Here is a 13,022-nt window from a genome sequence, read left to right as displayed (position 1 = left end):
TTACCTTGCGGTTCTTCCTATTTGAAGAGGATGGGGAATGACTCTGGAAATACACTCTTAATTTAAGTTCTCTCGAAGCATCGGTGGTTCAGTGGTAGAATGCTCGCCTGCCACGCGGGCGGCACGGGTTCGATTCCCGGCCGATGCAACGTTTCATTTTAGATCTCGCAGATGCTCAGTTGAAGAGAGAATCGAGATACCTTGCGGTTCTTCCTATTTGAAGAGGATGGGGTTTGACTCTAGAAATGCACTCTTAATTTCCTTTCTCTCGAAGCATCGGTGGTTCAGTGGTAGAATGCTCGCCTGCCACGCGGGCGGCCCGGGTTCGATTCCCGGCCGATGCATTTTAGATCTCGCAGATGCTCAGTTGAAGAGAGAATCGAGTTACTTTGCGGTTCTTCCTATTTGAAGAGGATGGGGTTTAACTCTAGAAATGCACTCTTAATTTCCTTTCTCTCGAAGCATCGGTGATTCAGTGGTAGAATGCTCGCCTGAGACGCGGGCGGCCCGGGTTCGATTCCCGGCCGATGCAACGTTTCATTTTAGATCTCGCAGATGCTCAGTTGAAGAGAGAATCGAGTTACCTTGCGGTTCTTCCTATTTGAAGAGGATGGGGTTTGACTCTAGAAATGCACTCTTAATTTCCTTTCTCTCGAAGCATCGGTGGTTCAGTGGTAGAATGCTCGCCTGCCACGCGGGCGGCCCGGGTTCGATTCCCGGCCGATGCAACGTTTCATTTTAGATCTCGCAGATGCTCAGTTGAAGAGAGAATCGAGTTACCTTGCGGTTCTTCCTATTTGAAGAGGATGGGGTTTGACTCTAGAAATGCACTCTTAATTTCCTTTCTCTCGAAGTATCGGTGGTTCAGTGGTAGAATGCTCGCCTGCCACGCTGGCGGCCCGGGTTCGATTCCCGGCCGATGCAACGTTTCATTTTAGATCTCGCAGATGCTCAGTTGAAGAGAGAATCGAGTTACCTTGCGGTTCTTCCTATTTGAAGAGGATGGGGTTTGACTCTAGAAATGCACTCTTAATTTCCTTTCTCTCGAAGCATCGGTGGTTCAGTGGTAGAATGCTCGCCTGCCACGCGGGCGGCCCGGGTTCGATTAGCGGCCGATGCAGCGTTTGGTTTTAGATCTGGCAGATGCTCAGTTGAAGAGATAATCGAGTTACCTTGCGGTTCTTCCTATTTGAAGAGGATGGGGTTTAACTCTAGAAATGCACTCTTAATTTCCTTTCTCTCGAAGCATCGGTGGTTCAGTGGTAGAATGCTCGCCTGCCACGCGGGCGGCCCGGGTTCGATTCCCGGCCGATGCAGCGTTTGGTTTTAGATCTCGCAGATGCTCAGTTGAAGAGATAATCGAGTTACCTTGCGGTTCTTCCTATTTGAAGAGGATGGGGAATGACTCTGGAAATACACTCTTAATTTAAGTTCTCTCGAAGCATCGGTGGTTCAGTGGTAGAATGCTCGCCTGCCGCGCGGGCGGCCCGGGTTCGATTCCCGGCCGATGCAACGTTTCATTTTAGATCTCGCAGATGCTCAGTTGAAGAGAGAATCGAGTTACCTTGCGGTTCTTCCTATTTGAAGAGGATGGGGTTTGACTCTAGAAATGCACTCTTAATTTCCTTTCTCTCGAAGCATCGGTGGTTCAGTGGTAGAATGCTCGCCTGCCACGCGGGCGGCCCGGGTTCGATTCCCGGCCGATGCAACGTTTCATTTTAGATCTCGCAGATGCTCAGTTGAAGAGAGAATCGAGTTACCTTGCGGTTCTTCCTATTTGAAGAGGATGGGGTTTGACTCTAGAAATGCACTCTTAATTTCCTTTCTCTCGAAGCATCGGTGGTTCAGTGGTAGAATGCTCGCCTGCCACGCGGGTCCCCGCGTTCTATTCCCGGCCGATGCAGCGTTTGATTTTAGATCTCGCATGCTCAGTTGAAGAGATAATCGAGTTACCTTGCGGTTCTTCCTATTTGAAGAGGATGGGGAATGACTCTGGAAATACACTCTTAATTTAAGTTCTCTCGAAGCATCGGTGGTTCAGTGGTAGAATGCTCGCCTGCCACGCGGGCGGCACGGGTTCGATTCCCGGCCGATGCAACGTTTCATTTTAGATCTCGCAGATGCTCAGTTGAAGAGAGAATCGAGATACCTTGCGGTTCTTCCTATTTGAAGAGGATGGGGTTTGACTCTAGAAATGCACTCTTAATTTCCTTTCTCTCGAAGCATCGGTGGTTCAGTGGTAGAATGCTCGCCTGCCACGCGGGCGGCCCGGGTTCGATTCCCGGCCGATGCATTTTAGATCTCGCAGATGCTCAGTTGAAGAGAGAATCGAGTTACTTTGCGGTTCTTCCTATTTGAAGAGGATGGGGTTTAACTCTAGAAATGCACTCTTAATTTCCTTTCTCTCGAAGCATCGGTGATTCAGTGGTAGAATGCTCGCCTGAGACGCGGGCGGCCCGGGTTCGATTCCCGGCCGATGCAACGTTTCATTTTAGATCTCGCAGATGCTCAGTTGAAGAGAGAATCGAGTTACCTTGCGGTTCTTCCTATTTGAAGAGGATGGGGTTTGACTCTAGAAATGCACTCTTAATTTCCTTTCTCTCGAAGCATCGGTGGTTCAGTGGTAGAATGCTCGCCTGCCACGCGGGCGGCCCGGGTTCGATTCCCGGCCGATGCAACGTTTCATTTTAGATCTCGCAGATGCTCAGTTGAAGAGAGAATCGAGTTACCTTGCGGTTCTTCCTATTTGAAGAGGATGGGGTTTGACTCTAGAAATGCACTCTTAATTTCCTTTCTCTCGAAGTATCGGTGGTTCAGTGGTAGAATGCTCGCCTGCCACGCTGGCGGCCCGGGTTCGATTCCCGGCCGATGCAACGTTTCATTTTAGATCTCGCAGATGCTCAGTTGAAGAGAGAATCGAGTTACCTTGCGGTTCTTCCTATTTGAAGAGGATGGGGTTTGACTCTAGAAATGCACTCTTAATTTCCTTTCTCTCGAAGCATCGGTGGTTCAGTGGTAGAATGCTCGCCTGCCACGCGGGCGGCCCGGGTTCGATTAGCGGCCGATGCAGCGTTTGGTTTTAGATCTGGCAGATGCTCAGTTGAAGAGATAATCGAGTTACCTTGCGGTTCTTCCTATTTGAAGAGGATGGGGTTTAACTCTAGAAATGCACTCTTAATTTCCTTTCTCTCGAAGCATCGGTGGTTCAGTGGTAGAATGCTCGCCTGCCACGCGGGCGGCCCGGGTTCGATTCCCGGCCGATGCAGCGTTTGGTTTTAGATCTCGCAGATGCTCAGTTGAAGAGATAATCGAGTTACCTTGCGGTTCTTCCTATTTGAAGAGGATGGGGAATGACTCTGGAAATACACTCTTAATTTAAGTTCTCTCGAAGCATCGGTGGTTCAGTGGTAGAATGCTCGCCTGCCGCGCGGGCGGCCCGGGTTCGATTCCCGGCCGATGCAACGTTTCATTTTAGATCTCGCAGATGCTCAGTTGAAGAGAGAATCGAGTTACCTTGCGGTTCTTCCTATTTGAAGAGGATGGGGTTTGACTCTAGAAATGCACTCTTAATTTCCTTTCTCTCGAAGCATCGGTGGTTCAGTGGTAGAATGCTCGCCTGCCACGCGGGCGGCCCGGGTTCGATTCCCGGCCGATGCAACGTTTCATTTTAGATCTCGCAGATGCTCAGTTGAAGAGAGAATCGAGTTACCTTGCGGTTCTTCCTATTTGAAGAGGATGGGGTTTGACTCTAGAAATGCACTCTTAATTTCCTTTCTCTCGAAGCATCGGTGGTTCAGTGGTAGAATGCTCGCCTGCCACGCGGGCTGCCCGCGTTCTATTCCCGGCCGATGCAGCGTTTGATTTTAGATCTCGCATGCTCAGTTGAAGAGATAATCGAGTTACCTTGCGGTTCTTCCTATTTGAAGAGGATGGGGAATGACTCTGGAAATACACTCTTAATTTAAGTTCTCTCGAAGCATCGGTGGTTCAGTGGTAGAATGCTCGCCTGCCACGCGGGCGGCCCGGGTTCGATTCCCGGCCGATGCAACGTTTCATTTTAGATCTCGCAGATGCTCAGTTGAAGAGAGAATCGAGTTACCTTGCGGTTCTTCCTATTTGAAGAGGATGGGGTTTGACTCTAGAAATGCACTCTTAATTTCCTTTCTCTCGAAGCATCGGTGGTTCAGTGGTAGAATGCTCGCCTGCCACGCGGGCGGCCTGGGTTCGATTCCCGGCCGATGCAGCGTTTGATTTTAGATCTCGCATGCTCAGTTGAAGAGATAATCGAGTTACCTTGCGGTTCTTCCTATTTGAAGAGGATGGGGTTTGACTCTAGAAATGCACTCTTAATTTCCTTTCTCTCGAAGTATCGGTGGTTCAGTGGTAGAATGCTCGCCTGCCACGCTGGCGGCCCGGGTTCGATTCCCGGCCGATGCAACGTTTCATTTTAGATCTCGCAGATGCTCAGTTGAAGAGAGAATCGAGTTACCTTGCGGTTCTTCCTATTTGAAGAGGATGGGGTTTGACTCTAGAAATGCACTCTTAATTTCCTTTCTCTCGAAGCATCGGTGGTTCAGTGGTAGAATGCTCGCCTGCCACGCGGGCGGCCCGGGTTCGATTAGCGGCCGATGCAGCGTTTGGTTTTAGATCTGGCAGATGCTCAGTTGAAGAGATAATCGAGTTACCTTGCGGTTCTTCCTATTTGAAGAGGATGGGGTTTAACTCTAGAAATGCACTCTTAATTTCCTTTCTCTCGAAGCATCGGTGGTTCAGTGGTAGAATGCTCGCCTGCCACGCGGGCGGCCCGGGTTCGATTCCCGGCCGATGCAGCGTTTGGTTTTAGATCTCGCAGATGCTCAGTTGAAGAGATAATCGAGTTACCTTGCGGTTCTTCCTATTTGAAGAGGATGGGGAATGACTCTGGAAATACACTCTTAATTTAAGTTCTCTCGAAGCATCGGTGGTTCAGTGGTAGAATGCTCGCCTGCCGCGCGGGCGGCCCGGGTTCGATTCCCGGCCGATGCAACGTTTCATTTTAGATCTCGCAGATGCTCAGTTGAAGAGAGAATCGAGTTACCTTGCGGTTCTTCCTATTTGAAGAGGATGGGGTTTGACTCTAGAAATGCACTCTTAATTTCCTTTCTCTCGAAGCATCGGTGGTTCAGTGGTAGAATGCTCGCCTGCCACGCGGGCGGCCCGGGTTCGATTCCCGGCCGATGCAACGTTTCATTTTAGATCTCGCAGATGCTCAGTTGAAGAGAGAATCGAGTTACCTTGCGGTTCTTCCTATTTGAAGAGGATGGGGTTTGACTCTAGAAATGCACTCTTAATTTCCTTTCTCTCGAAGCATCGGTGGTTCAGTGGTAGAATGCTCGCCTGCCACGCGGGTCCCCGCGTTCTATTCCCGGCCGATGCAGCGTTTGATTTTAGATCTCGCATGCTCAGTTGAAGAGATAATCGAGTTACCTTGCGGTTCTTCCTATTTGAAGAGGATGGGGAATGACTCTGGAAATACACTCTTAATTTAAGTTCTCTCGAAGCATCGGTGGTTCAGTGGTAGAATGCTCGCCTGCCACGCGGGCGGCACGGGTTCGATTCCCGGCCGATGCAACGTTTCATTTTAGATCTCGCAGATGCTCAGTTGAAGAGAGAATCGAGATACCTTGCGGTTCTTCCTATTTGAAGAGGATGGGGTTTGACTCTAGAAATGCACTCTTAATTTCCTTTCTCTCGAAGCATCGGTGGTTCAGTGGTAGAATGCTCGCCTGCCACGCGGGCGGCCCGGGTTCGATTCCCGGCCGATGCATTTTAGATCTCGCAGATGCTCAGTTGAAGAGAGAATCGAGTTACTTTGCGGTTCTTCCTATTTGAAGAGGATGGGGTTTAACTCTAGAAATGCACTCTTAATTTCCTTTCTCTCGAAGCATCGGTGATTCAGTGGTAGAATGCTCGCCTGAGACGCGGGCGGCCCGGGTTCGATTCCCGGCCGATGCAACGTTTCATTTTAGATCTCGCAGATGCTCAGTTGAAGAGAGAATCGAGTTACCTTGCGGTTCTTCCTATTTGAAGAGGATGGGGTTTGACTCTAGAAATGCACTCTTAATTTCCTTTCTCTCGAAGCATCGGTGGTTCAGTGGTAGAATGCTCGCCTGCCACGCGGGCGGCCCGGGTTCGATTCCCGGCCGATGCAACGTTTCATTTTAGATCTCGCAGATGCTCAGTTGAAGAGAGAATCGAGTTACCTTGCGGTTCTTCCTATTTGAAGAGGATGGGGTTTGACTCTAGAAATGCACTCTTAATTTCCTTTCTCTCGAAGTATCGGTGGTTCAGTGGTAGAATGCTCGCCTGCCACGCTGGCGGCCCGGGTTCGATTCCCGGCCGATGCAACGTTTCATTTTAGATCTCGCAGATGCTCAGTTGAAGAGAGAATCGAGTTACCTTGCGGTTCTTCCTATTTGAAGAGGATGGGGTTTGACTCTAGAAATGCACTCTTAATTTCCTTTCTCTCGAAGCATCGGTGGTTCAGTGGTAGAATGCTCGCCTGCCACGCGGGCGGCCCGGGTTCGATTAGCGGCCGATGCAGCGTTTGGTTTTAGATCTGGCAGATGCTCAGTTGAAGAGATAATCGAGTTACCTTGCGGTTCTTCCTATTTGAAGAGGATGGGGTTTAACTCTAGAAATGCACTCTTAATTTCCTTTCTCTCGAAGCATCGGTGGTTCAGTGGTAGAATGCTCGCCTGCCACGCGGGCGGCCCGGGTTCGATTCCCGGCCGATGCAGCGTTTGGTTTTAGATCTCGCAGATGCTCAGTTGAAGAGATAATCGAGTTACCTTGCGGTTCTTCCTATTTGAAGAGGATGGGGAATGACTCTGGAAATACACTCTTAATTTAAGTTCTCTCGAAGCATCGGTGGTTCAGTGGTAGAATGCTCGCCTGCCGCGCGGGCGGCCCGGGTTCGATTCCCGGCCGATGCAACGTTTCATTTTAGATCTCGCAGATGCTCAGTTGAAGAGAGAATCGAGTTACCTTGCGGTTCTTCCTATTTGAAGAGGATGGGGTTTGACTCTAGAAATGCACTCTTAATTTCCTTTCTCTCGAAGCATCGGTGGTTCAGTGGTAGAATGCTCGCCTGCCACGCGGGCGGCCCGGGTTCGATTCCCGGCCGATGCAACGTTTCATTTTAGATCTCGCAGATGCTCAGTTGAAGAGAGAATCGAGTTACCTTGCGGTTCTTCCTATTTGAAGAGGATGGGGTTTGACTCTAGAAATGCACTCTTAATTTCCTTTCTCTCGAAGCATCGGTGGTTCAGTGGTAGAATGCTCGCCTGCCACGCGGGCTGCCCGCGTTCTATTCCCGGCCGATGCAGCGTTTGATTTTAGATCTCGCATGCTCAGTTGAAGAGATAATCGAGTTACCTTGCGGTTCTTCCTATTTGAAGAGGATGGGGAATGACTCTGGAAATACACTCTTAATTTAAGTTCTCTCGAAGCATCGGTGGTTCAGTGGTAGAATGCTCGCCTGCCACGCGGGCGGCCCGGGTTCGATTCCCGGCCGATGCAACGTTTCATTTTAGATCTCGCAGATGCTCAGTTGAAGAGAGAATCGAGTTACCTTGCGGTTCTTCCTATTTGAAGAGGATGGGGTTTGACTCTAGAAATGCACTCTTAATTTCCTTTCTCTCGAAGCATCGGTGGTTCAGTGGTAGAATGCTCGCCTGCCACGCGGGCGGCCTGGGTTCGATTCCCGGCCGATGCAGCGTTTGATTTTAGATCTCGCATGCTCAGTTGAAGAGATAATCGAGTTACCTTGCGGTTCTTCCTATTTGAAGAGGATGGGGAATGACTCTGGAAATACACTCTTAATTTAAGTTCTCTCGAAGCATCGGTGGTTCAGTGGTAGAATGCTCGCCTGCCAGGCGGGCGGCCAGGGTTTGATTCCCGGCCGATGCAACGCTTCATTTTAGATCTCGCAGATGCTCAGTTGAAGAGAGAATCGAGTTACCTTGCGGTTCTTCCTATTTGAAGAGGATGGGGTTTGACTCTAGAAATGCATTCTTAATTTCCTTTCTCTCGAAGCATCGGTGGTTCAGTGGTAGAATGCTCGCCTGCCACGCGGGCTGCCCGCGTTCGATTCCCGGCCGATGCAGCGTTTGATTTTAGATCTCGCATGCTCAGTTGAAGAGATAATCGAGTTACCTTGCGGTTCTTCCTATTTGAAGAGGATGGGGAATGACTCTGGAAATACACTCTTTATTTAAGTTCTCTCGAAGCATCGGTGGTTCAGTGGTAGAATGCTCGCCTGCCACGCGGGCGGCCCGGGTTCGATTCCCGGCCGATGCAACGTTTCATTTTAGATCTCGCAGATGCTCAGTTGAAGAGAGAATCGAGTTACCTTGCGGTTCTTCCTATTTGAAGAGAATGGGGTTTGACTCTAGAAATGCACTCTTAATTTCCTTTCTCTCGAAGCATCGGTGGTTCAGTGGTAGAATGCTCGCCTGCCACGCGGGCGGCCCGGGTTCGATTCCCGGCCGATGCATTTTAGATCTCGCAGATGCTCAGATGAAGAGGGAATCGAGTTACTTTGCGGTTCTTCCTATTTGAAGAGGATGGGGTTTAACTCTAGAAATGCACTCTTAATTTCCTTTCTCTCGAAGCATCGGTGGTTCAGTGGTAGAATGCTCGCCTGCCACGCGGGCGGCCCGGGTTCGATTCCCGGCCGATGCAACGTTTCATTTTAGATCTCGCAGATGCTCAGTTGAAGAGAGAATCGAGTTACCTTGCGGTTCTTCCTATTTGAAGAGGATGGGGTTTGACTCTAGAAATGCACTCTTAATTTCCTTTCTCTCGAAGCATCGGTGGTTCAGTGGTAGAATGCTCGCCTGCCACGCGGGCTGCCCGCGTTCGATTCCCGGCCGATGCAGCGTTTGATTTTAGATCTCGCATGCTCAGTTGAAGAGATAATCGAGTTACCTTGCGGTTCTTCCTATTTGAAGAGGATGGGGAATGACTCTGGAAATACACTCTTAATTTAAGTTCTCTCGAAGCATCGGTGGTTCAGTGGTAGAATGCTCGCCTGCCACGCGGGCGGCCCGGGTTCGATTCCCGGCCGATGCAACGTTTCATTTTAGATCTCGCAGATGCTCAGTTGAAGAGAGAATCGAGTTACCTTGCGGTTCTTCCTATTTGAAGAGGATGGGGTTTGACTCTAGAAATGCACTCTTAATTTCCTTTCTCTCGAAGCATCGGTGGTTCAGTGGTAGAATGCTCGCCTGCCACGCGGGCGGCCTGGGTTCGATTCCCGGCCGATGCAGCGTTTGATTTTAGATCTCGCATGCTCAGTTGAAGAGATAATCGAGTTACCTTGCGGTTCTTCCTATTTGAAGAGGATGGGGAATGACTCTGGAAATACACTCTTAATTTAATGTTCTCTCGAAGCATCGGTGGTTCAGTGGTAGAATGCTCGCCTGCCAGGCGGGCGGCCAGGGTTTGATTCCCGGCCGATGCAACGCTTCATTTTAGATCTCGCAGATGCTCAGTTGAAGAGAGAATCGAGTTACCTTGCGGTTCTTCCTATTTGAAGAGGATGGGGTTTGACTCTAGAAATGCATTCTTAATTTCCTTTCTCTCGAAGCATCGGTGGTTCAGTGGTAGAATGCTCGCCTGCCACGCGGGCTGCCCGCGTTCGATTCCCGGCCGATGCAGCGTTTGATTTTAGATCTCGCATGCTCAGTTGAAGAGATAATCGAGTTACCTTGCGGTTCTTCCTATTTGAAGAGGATGGGGAATGACTCTGGAAATACACTCTTAATTTAAGTTCTCTCGAAGCATCGGTGGTTCAGTGGTAGAATGCTCGCCTGCCACGCGGGCGGCCCGGGTTCGATTCCCGGCCGATGCAACGTTTCATTTTAGATCTCGCAGATGCTCAGTTGAAGAGAGAATCGAGTTACCTTGCGGTTCTTCCTATTTGAAGAGAATGGGGTTTGACTCTAGAAATGCACTCTTAATTTCCTTTCTCTCGAAGCATCGGTGGTAGAATGCTCGCCTGCCACGCGGGCGGCCCGGGTTCGATTCCCGGCCGATGCAGCGTTTGGTTTTAGATCTCGCAGATGCTCAGTTGAAGAGATAATCGAGTTACCTTGCGGTTCTTCCTATTTGAAGAGGATGGGGAATGACTCTGGAAATACACTCTTAATTTAAGTTCTCTCGAAGCATCGGTGGTTCAGTGGTAGAATGCTCGCCTGCCACGCGGGCGGCCCGGGTTCGATTCCCGGCCGATGCAACGTTTCATTTTAGATCTCGCAGATGCTCAGTTGAAGAGAGAATCGAGTTACCTTGCGATTCTTCCTATTTGAAGAGGATGGGGTTTGACTCTAGAAATGCACTCTTAATTTCCTTTCTCTCGAAGCATCAGTGGTTCAGTGGTAGAATGCTCGCCTGCCACGCGGGCGGCCCGGCTTCGATTCCCGGCCGATGCAGCGTTTGGTTTTAGATCTCGCAGATGCTCAGTTGAAGAGATAATCGAGTTACCTTGCGGTTCTTCCTATTTGAAGAGGATGGGGAATGACTCTGGAAATACACTCTTAATTTAAGTTCTCTCGAAGCATCGGTGGTTCAGTGGTAGAATGCTCGCCTGCCACGCGGGCGGCCCATGTTCGGTTCCCGGCCGATGCATTTTAGATCTCGCAGATGCTCAGTTGAAGAGAGAATCGAGTTACTTTGCGGTTCTTCCTATTTGAAGAGGATGGGGTTTGACTCTAGAAATGCACTCTTAATTTCCTTTCTCTCGAAGCATCGGTGCTTCAGTGGTAGAATGCTCGCCTGCCACGCGGGCGGCCCGGGTTCGATTCCCGGCCGATGCAACGTTTCATTTTAGATCTCGCAGATGCTCAGTTGAAGAGAGAATCGAGTTACCTTGCGGTTCTTCCTATTTGAAGAGGATGGGGTTTGACTCTAGAAATGCACTCTTAATTTCCTTTCTCTCGAAGCATCGGTGGTTCAGTGGTAGAATGCTCGCCTGCCACGCGGGCTGCCCGCGTTCGATTCCCGGCCGATGCAGCGTTTGATTTTAGATCTCGCATGCTCAGTTGAAGAGAGAATCGAGTTACCTTGCGGTTCTTCCTATTTGAAGAGGATGGGGTTTGACTCTAGAAATGCACTCTTAATTTCCTTTCTCTCGAAGCATCGGTGGTTCAGTGGTAGAATGCTCGCCTGCCACGCGGGCGGCCCGGGTTCGATTCCCGGCCGATGCATTTTAGATCTCGCAGATGCTCAGTTGAAGAGAGAATCGAGTTACTTTGCGGTTCTTCCTATTTGAAGAGGATGGGGTTTAACTCTAGAAATGCACTCTTAATTTCCTTTCTCTCGAAGCATCGGTGGTTCAGTGGTAGAATGCTCGCCTGCCACGCGGGCGGCCCGGGTTCGATTCCCGGCCGATGCAACGTTTCATTTTAGATCTCGCAGATGCTCAGTTGAAGAGAGAATCGAGTTACCTTGCGGTTCTTCCTATTTGAAGAGGATGGGGTTTGACTCTAGAAATGCACTCTTAATTTCCTTTCTCTCGAAGCATCGGTGGTTCAGTGGTAGAATGCTCGCCTGCCACGCGGGCGGCCCGGGTTCGATTCCCGGCCGTTGCAACGTTTCATTTTAGATCTCGCAGATGCTCAGTTGAAGAGAGAATCGAGTTACCTTGCGATTCTTCCTATTTGAAGAGGATGGGGTTTGACTCTAGAAATGCACTCTTAATTTCCTTTCTCTCGAAGCATCAGTGGTTCAGTGGTAGAATGCTCGCCTGCCACGCGGGCGGCCCGGCTTCGATTCCCGGCCGATGCAGCGTTTGGTTTTAGATCTCGCAGATGCTCAGTTGAAGAGATAATCGAGTTACCTTGCGGTTCTTCCTATTTGAAGAGGATGGGGAATGACTCTGGAAATACACTCTTAATTTAAGTTCTCTCGAAGCATCGGTGGTTCAGTGGTAGAATGCTCGCCTGCCACGCGGGCGGCCCATGTTCGATTCCCGGCCGATGCATTTTAGATCTCGCAGATGCTCAGTTGAAGAGAGAATCGAGTTACTTTGCGGTTCTTCCTATTTGAAGAGGATGGGGTTTGACTCTAGAAATGCACTCTTAATTTCCTTTCTCTCGAAGCATCGGTGCTTCAGTGGTAGAATGCTCGCCTGCCACGCGGGCGGCCCGGGTTCGATTCCCGGCCGATGCAACGTTTCATTTTAGATCTCGCAGATGCTCAGTTGAAGAGAGAATCGAGTTACCTTGCGGTTCTTCCTATTTGAAGAGGATGGGGTTTGACTCTAGAAATGCACTCTTAATTTCCTTTCTCTCGAAGCATCGGTGGTTCAGTGGTAGAATGCTCGCCTGCCACGCGGGCTGCCCGCGTTCGATTCCCGGCCGATGCAGCGTTTGATTTTAGATCTCGCATGCTCAGTTGAAGAGAGAATCGAGTTACCTTGCGGTTCTTCCTATTTGAAGAGGATGGGGTTTGACTCTAGAAATGCACTCTTAATTTCCTTTCTCTCGAAGCATCGGTGGTTCAGTGGTAGAATGCTCGCCTGCCACGCGGGCGGCCCGGGTTCGATTCCCGGCCGATGCATTTTAGATCTCGCAGATGCTCAGTTGAAGAGAGAATCGAGTTACTTTGCGGTTCTTCCTATTTGAAGAGGATGGGGTTTAACTCTAGAAATGCACTCTTAATTTCCTTTCTCTCGAAGCATCGGTGGTTCAGTGGTAGAATGCTCGCCTGCCACGCGGGCGGCCCGGGTTCGATTCCCGGCCGATGCAACGTTTCATTTTAGATCTCGCAGATGCTCAGTTGAAGAGAGAATCGAGTTACCTTGCGGTTCTTCCTATTTGAAGAGGATGGGGTTTGACTCTAGAAATGCACTCTTAATTTCCTTTCTCTCGAAGCATCGGTGGTTCAGTGGTAGAATGCTCGCCTGCCACGCGGGCGGCCCGGGTTCGATTCCCGGCCGTTGCAACGTTTCATTTTAGATCTCGCAGATGCTCAGTTGA

General features: G+C 50.1%; 1 protein-coding gene and 63 non-coding genes across 64 annotated transcripts in view; all 64 read left to right on the top strand.

Annotated features, from left to right (window-relative positions):
• LOC129966581 (TNF receptor-associated factor 4-like) overlaps nucleotides 1-13,022 on the top strand; it is a 357,557-nt gene that overhangs the window by 72,946 nt on the left and 271,589 nt on the right. The gene's annotated exons all lie outside the window — the stretch shown is intronic.
• On the top strand, nucleotides 78-148 carry Trnag-gcc (transfer RNA glycine (anticodon GCC)). The gene has a single exon. It is a non-coding gene; the product is annotated as a tRNA-Gly (tRNA).
• On the top strand, nucleotides 274-344 carry Trnag-gcc (transfer RNA glycine (anticodon GCC)). The gene has a single exon. It is a non-coding gene; the product is annotated as a tRNA-Gly (tRNA).
• Trnal-gag (transfer RNA leucine (anticodon GAG)) lies at nucleotides 462-532 on the top strand. Its single transcript has one exon. It is a non-coding gene; the product is annotated as a tRNA-Leu (tRNA).
• Trnag-gcc (transfer RNA glycine (anticodon GCC)) lies at nucleotides 658-728 on the top strand. The gene has a single exon. It is a non-coding gene; the product is annotated as a tRNA-Gly (tRNA).
• Nucleotides 854-924, top strand: Trnag-gcc (transfer RNA glycine (anticodon GCC)). The gene has a single exon. It is a non-coding gene; the product is annotated as a tRNA-Gly (tRNA).
• Trnag-gcc (transfer RNA glycine (anticodon GCC)) lies at nucleotides 1,050-1,120 on the top strand. Its single transcript has one exon. It is a non-coding gene; the product is annotated as a tRNA-Gly (tRNA).
• Nucleotides 1,246-1,316, top strand: Trnag-gcc (transfer RNA glycine (anticodon GCC)). Its single transcript has one exon. It is a non-coding gene; the product is annotated as a tRNA-Gly (tRNA).
• On the top strand, nucleotides 1,442-1,512 carry Trnag-gcc (transfer RNA glycine (anticodon GCC)). The gene has a single exon. It is a non-coding gene; the product is annotated as a tRNA-Gly (tRNA).
• Nucleotides 1,638-1,708, top strand: Trnag-gcc (transfer RNA glycine (anticodon GCC)). The gene has a single exon. It is a non-coding gene; the product is annotated as a tRNA-Gly (tRNA).
• Nucleotides 2,027-2,097, top strand: Trnag-gcc (transfer RNA glycine (anticodon GCC)). Its single transcript has one exon. It is a non-coding gene; the product is annotated as a tRNA-Gly (tRNA).
• Trnag-gcc (transfer RNA glycine (anticodon GCC)) lies at nucleotides 2,223-2,293 on the top strand. Its single transcript has one exon. It is a non-coding gene; the product is annotated as a tRNA-Gly (tRNA).
• On the top strand, nucleotides 2,411-2,481 carry Trnal-gag (transfer RNA leucine (anticodon GAG)). Its single transcript has one exon. It is a non-coding gene; the product is annotated as a tRNA-Leu (tRNA).
• On the top strand, nucleotides 2,607-2,677 carry Trnag-gcc (transfer RNA glycine (anticodon GCC)). Its single transcript has one exon. It is a non-coding gene; the product is annotated as a tRNA-Gly (tRNA).
• Nucleotides 2,803-2,873, top strand: Trnag-gcc (transfer RNA glycine (anticodon GCC)). Its single transcript has one exon. It is a non-coding gene; the product is annotated as a tRNA-Gly (tRNA).
• Trnag-gcc (transfer RNA glycine (anticodon GCC)) lies at nucleotides 2,999-3,069 on the top strand. Its single transcript has one exon. It is a non-coding gene; the product is annotated as a tRNA-Gly (tRNA).
• On the top strand, nucleotides 3,195-3,265 carry Trnag-gcc (transfer RNA glycine (anticodon GCC)). The gene has a single exon. It is a non-coding gene; the product is annotated as a tRNA-Gly (tRNA).
• Nucleotides 3,391-3,461, top strand: Trnag-gcc (transfer RNA glycine (anticodon GCC)). The gene has a single exon. It is a non-coding gene; the product is annotated as a tRNA-Gly (tRNA).
• On the top strand, nucleotides 3,587-3,657 carry Trnag-gcc (transfer RNA glycine (anticodon GCC)). The gene has a single exon. It is a non-coding gene; the product is annotated as a tRNA-Gly (tRNA).
• Trnag-gcc (transfer RNA glycine (anticodon GCC)) lies at nucleotides 3,783-3,853 on the top strand. The gene has a single exon. It is a non-coding gene; the product is annotated as a tRNA-Gly (tRNA).
• Trnag-gcc (transfer RNA glycine (anticodon GCC)) lies at nucleotides 3,977-4,047 on the top strand. Its single transcript has one exon. It is a non-coding gene; the product is annotated as a tRNA-Gly (tRNA).
• Trnag-gcc (transfer RNA glycine (anticodon GCC)) lies at nucleotides 4,173-4,243 on the top strand. The gene has a single exon. It is a non-coding gene; the product is annotated as a tRNA-Gly (tRNA).
• Nucleotides 4,367-4,437, top strand: Trnag-gcc (transfer RNA glycine (anticodon GCC)). The gene has a single exon. It is a non-coding gene; the product is annotated as a tRNA-Gly (tRNA).
• Trnag-gcc (transfer RNA glycine (anticodon GCC)) lies at nucleotides 4,563-4,633 on the top strand. The gene has a single exon. It is a non-coding gene; the product is annotated as a tRNA-Gly (tRNA).
• On the top strand, nucleotides 4,759-4,829 carry Trnag-gcc (transfer RNA glycine (anticodon GCC)). Its single transcript has one exon. It is a non-coding gene; the product is annotated as a tRNA-Gly (tRNA).
• On the top strand, nucleotides 4,955-5,025 carry Trnag-gcc (transfer RNA glycine (anticodon GCC)). The gene has a single exon. It is a non-coding gene; the product is annotated as a tRNA-Gly (tRNA).
• Trnag-gcc (transfer RNA glycine (anticodon GCC)) lies at nucleotides 5,151-5,221 on the top strand. The gene has a single exon. It is a non-coding gene; the product is annotated as a tRNA-Gly (tRNA).
• Trnag-gcc (transfer RNA glycine (anticodon GCC)) lies at nucleotides 5,540-5,610 on the top strand. The gene has a single exon. It is a non-coding gene; the product is annotated as a tRNA-Gly (tRNA).
• On the top strand, nucleotides 5,736-5,806 carry Trnag-gcc (transfer RNA glycine (anticodon GCC)). The gene has a single exon. It is a non-coding gene; the product is annotated as a tRNA-Gly (tRNA).
• Trnal-gag (transfer RNA leucine (anticodon GAG)) lies at nucleotides 5,924-5,994 on the top strand. The gene has a single exon. It is a non-coding gene; the product is annotated as a tRNA-Leu (tRNA).
• Nucleotides 6,120-6,190, top strand: Trnag-gcc (transfer RNA glycine (anticodon GCC)). The gene has a single exon. It is a non-coding gene; the product is annotated as a tRNA-Gly (tRNA).
• On the top strand, nucleotides 6,316-6,386 carry Trnag-gcc (transfer RNA glycine (anticodon GCC)). Its single transcript has one exon. It is a non-coding gene; the product is annotated as a tRNA-Gly (tRNA).
• On the top strand, nucleotides 6,512-6,582 carry Trnag-gcc (transfer RNA glycine (anticodon GCC)). Its single transcript has one exon. It is a non-coding gene; the product is annotated as a tRNA-Gly (tRNA).
• Trnag-gcc (transfer RNA glycine (anticodon GCC)) lies at nucleotides 6,708-6,778 on the top strand. Its single transcript has one exon. It is a non-coding gene; the product is annotated as a tRNA-Gly (tRNA).
• On the top strand, nucleotides 6,904-6,974 carry Trnag-gcc (transfer RNA glycine (anticodon GCC)). Its single transcript has one exon. It is a non-coding gene; the product is annotated as a tRNA-Gly (tRNA).
• On the top strand, nucleotides 7,100-7,170 carry Trnag-gcc (transfer RNA glycine (anticodon GCC)). Its single transcript has one exon. It is a non-coding gene; the product is annotated as a tRNA-Gly (tRNA).
• On the top strand, nucleotides 7,296-7,366 carry Trnag-gcc (transfer RNA glycine (anticodon GCC)). Its single transcript has one exon. It is a non-coding gene; the product is annotated as a tRNA-Gly (tRNA).
• On the top strand, nucleotides 7,490-7,560 carry Trnag-gcc (transfer RNA glycine (anticodon GCC)). The gene has a single exon. It is a non-coding gene; the product is annotated as a tRNA-Gly (tRNA).
• Nucleotides 7,686-7,756, top strand: Trnag-gcc (transfer RNA glycine (anticodon GCC)). Its single transcript has one exon. It is a non-coding gene; the product is annotated as a tRNA-Gly (tRNA).
• Trnag-gcc (transfer RNA glycine (anticodon GCC)) lies at nucleotides 7,880-7,950 on the top strand. The gene has a single exon. It is a non-coding gene; the product is annotated as a tRNA-Gly (tRNA).
• Nucleotides 8,076-8,146, top strand: Trnag-gcc (transfer RNA glycine (anticodon GCC)). The gene has a single exon. It is a non-coding gene; the product is annotated as a tRNA-Gly (tRNA).
• On the top strand, nucleotides 8,270-8,340 carry Trnag-gcc (transfer RNA glycine (anticodon GCC)). Its single transcript has one exon. It is a non-coding gene; the product is annotated as a tRNA-Gly (tRNA).
• On the top strand, nucleotides 8,466-8,536 carry Trnag-gcc (transfer RNA glycine (anticodon GCC)). The gene has a single exon. It is a non-coding gene; the product is annotated as a tRNA-Gly (tRNA).
• On the top strand, nucleotides 8,654-8,724 carry Trnag-gcc (transfer RNA glycine (anticodon GCC)). The gene has a single exon. It is a non-coding gene; the product is annotated as a tRNA-Gly (tRNA).
• On the top strand, nucleotides 8,850-8,920 carry Trnag-gcc (transfer RNA glycine (anticodon GCC)). Its single transcript has one exon. It is a non-coding gene; the product is annotated as a tRNA-Gly (tRNA).
• Nucleotides 9,044-9,114, top strand: Trnag-gcc (transfer RNA glycine (anticodon GCC)). Its single transcript has one exon. It is a non-coding gene; the product is annotated as a tRNA-Gly (tRNA).
• Nucleotides 9,240-9,310, top strand: Trnag-gcc (transfer RNA glycine (anticodon GCC)). Its single transcript has one exon. It is a non-coding gene; the product is annotated as a tRNA-Gly (tRNA).
• Trnag-gcc (transfer RNA glycine (anticodon GCC)) lies at nucleotides 9,435-9,505 on the top strand. The gene has a single exon. It is a non-coding gene; the product is annotated as a tRNA-Gly (tRNA).
• Nucleotides 9,631-9,701, top strand: Trnag-gcc (transfer RNA glycine (anticodon GCC)). The gene has a single exon. It is a non-coding gene; the product is annotated as a tRNA-Gly (tRNA).
• Trnag-gcc (transfer RNA glycine (anticodon GCC)) lies at nucleotides 9,825-9,895 on the top strand. Its single transcript has one exon. It is a non-coding gene; the product is annotated as a tRNA-Gly (tRNA).
• Trnag-gcc (transfer RNA glycine (anticodon GCC)) lies at nucleotides 10,209-10,279 on the top strand. Its single transcript has one exon. It is a non-coding gene; the product is annotated as a tRNA-Gly (tRNA).
• Trnag-gcc (transfer RNA glycine (anticodon GCC)) lies at nucleotides 10,405-10,475 on the top strand. The gene has a single exon. It is a non-coding gene; the product is annotated as a tRNA-Gly (tRNA).
• Nucleotides 10,789-10,859, top strand: Trnag-gcc (transfer RNA glycine (anticodon GCC)). Its single transcript has one exon. It is a non-coding gene; the product is annotated as a tRNA-Gly (tRNA).
• On the top strand, nucleotides 10,985-11,055 carry Trnag-gcc (transfer RNA glycine (anticodon GCC)). The gene has a single exon. It is a non-coding gene; the product is annotated as a tRNA-Gly (tRNA).
• Trnag-gcc (transfer RNA glycine (anticodon GCC)) lies at nucleotides 11,179-11,249 on the top strand. The gene has a single exon. It is a non-coding gene; the product is annotated as a tRNA-Gly (tRNA).
• Nucleotides 11,367-11,437, top strand: Trnag-gcc (transfer RNA glycine (anticodon GCC)). The gene has a single exon. It is a non-coding gene; the product is annotated as a tRNA-Gly (tRNA).
• Trnag-gcc (transfer RNA glycine (anticodon GCC)) lies at nucleotides 11,563-11,633 on the top strand. The gene has a single exon. It is a non-coding gene; the product is annotated as a tRNA-Gly (tRNA).
• Nucleotides 11,759-11,829, top strand: Trnag-gcc (transfer RNA glycine (anticodon GCC)). The gene has a single exon. It is a non-coding gene; the product is annotated as a tRNA-Gly (tRNA).
• Nucleotides 11,955-12,025, top strand: Trnag-gcc (transfer RNA glycine (anticodon GCC)). The gene has a single exon. It is a non-coding gene; the product is annotated as a tRNA-Gly (tRNA).
• Trnag-gcc (transfer RNA glycine (anticodon GCC)) lies at nucleotides 12,143-12,213 on the top strand. The gene has a single exon. It is a non-coding gene; the product is annotated as a tRNA-Gly (tRNA).
• Nucleotides 12,339-12,409, top strand: Trnag-gcc (transfer RNA glycine (anticodon GCC)). The gene has a single exon. It is a non-coding gene; the product is annotated as a tRNA-Gly (tRNA).
• On the top strand, nucleotides 12,533-12,603 carry Trnag-gcc (transfer RNA glycine (anticodon GCC)). The gene has a single exon. It is a non-coding gene; the product is annotated as a tRNA-Gly (tRNA).
• Nucleotides 12,721-12,791, top strand: Trnag-gcc (transfer RNA glycine (anticodon GCC)). Its single transcript has one exon. It is a non-coding gene; the product is annotated as a tRNA-Gly (tRNA).
• Trnag-gcc (transfer RNA glycine (anticodon GCC)) lies at nucleotides 12,917-12,987 on the top strand. Its single transcript has one exon. It is a non-coding gene; the product is annotated as a tRNA-Gly (tRNA).

This window comes from Argiope bruennichi, chromosome 4 (genome assembly GCF_947563725.1).
Source record: "Argiope bruennichi chromosome 4, qqArgBrue1.1, whole genome shotgun sequence".
NCBI classification, from domain to species: Eukaryota; Metazoa; Arthropoda; class Arachnida; order Araneae; family Araneidae; genus Argiope; species Argiope bruennichi.
Note: the sequence above shows the minus strand (reverse complement) of the source record. Positions and strands in the feature narration are given on the sequence as shown.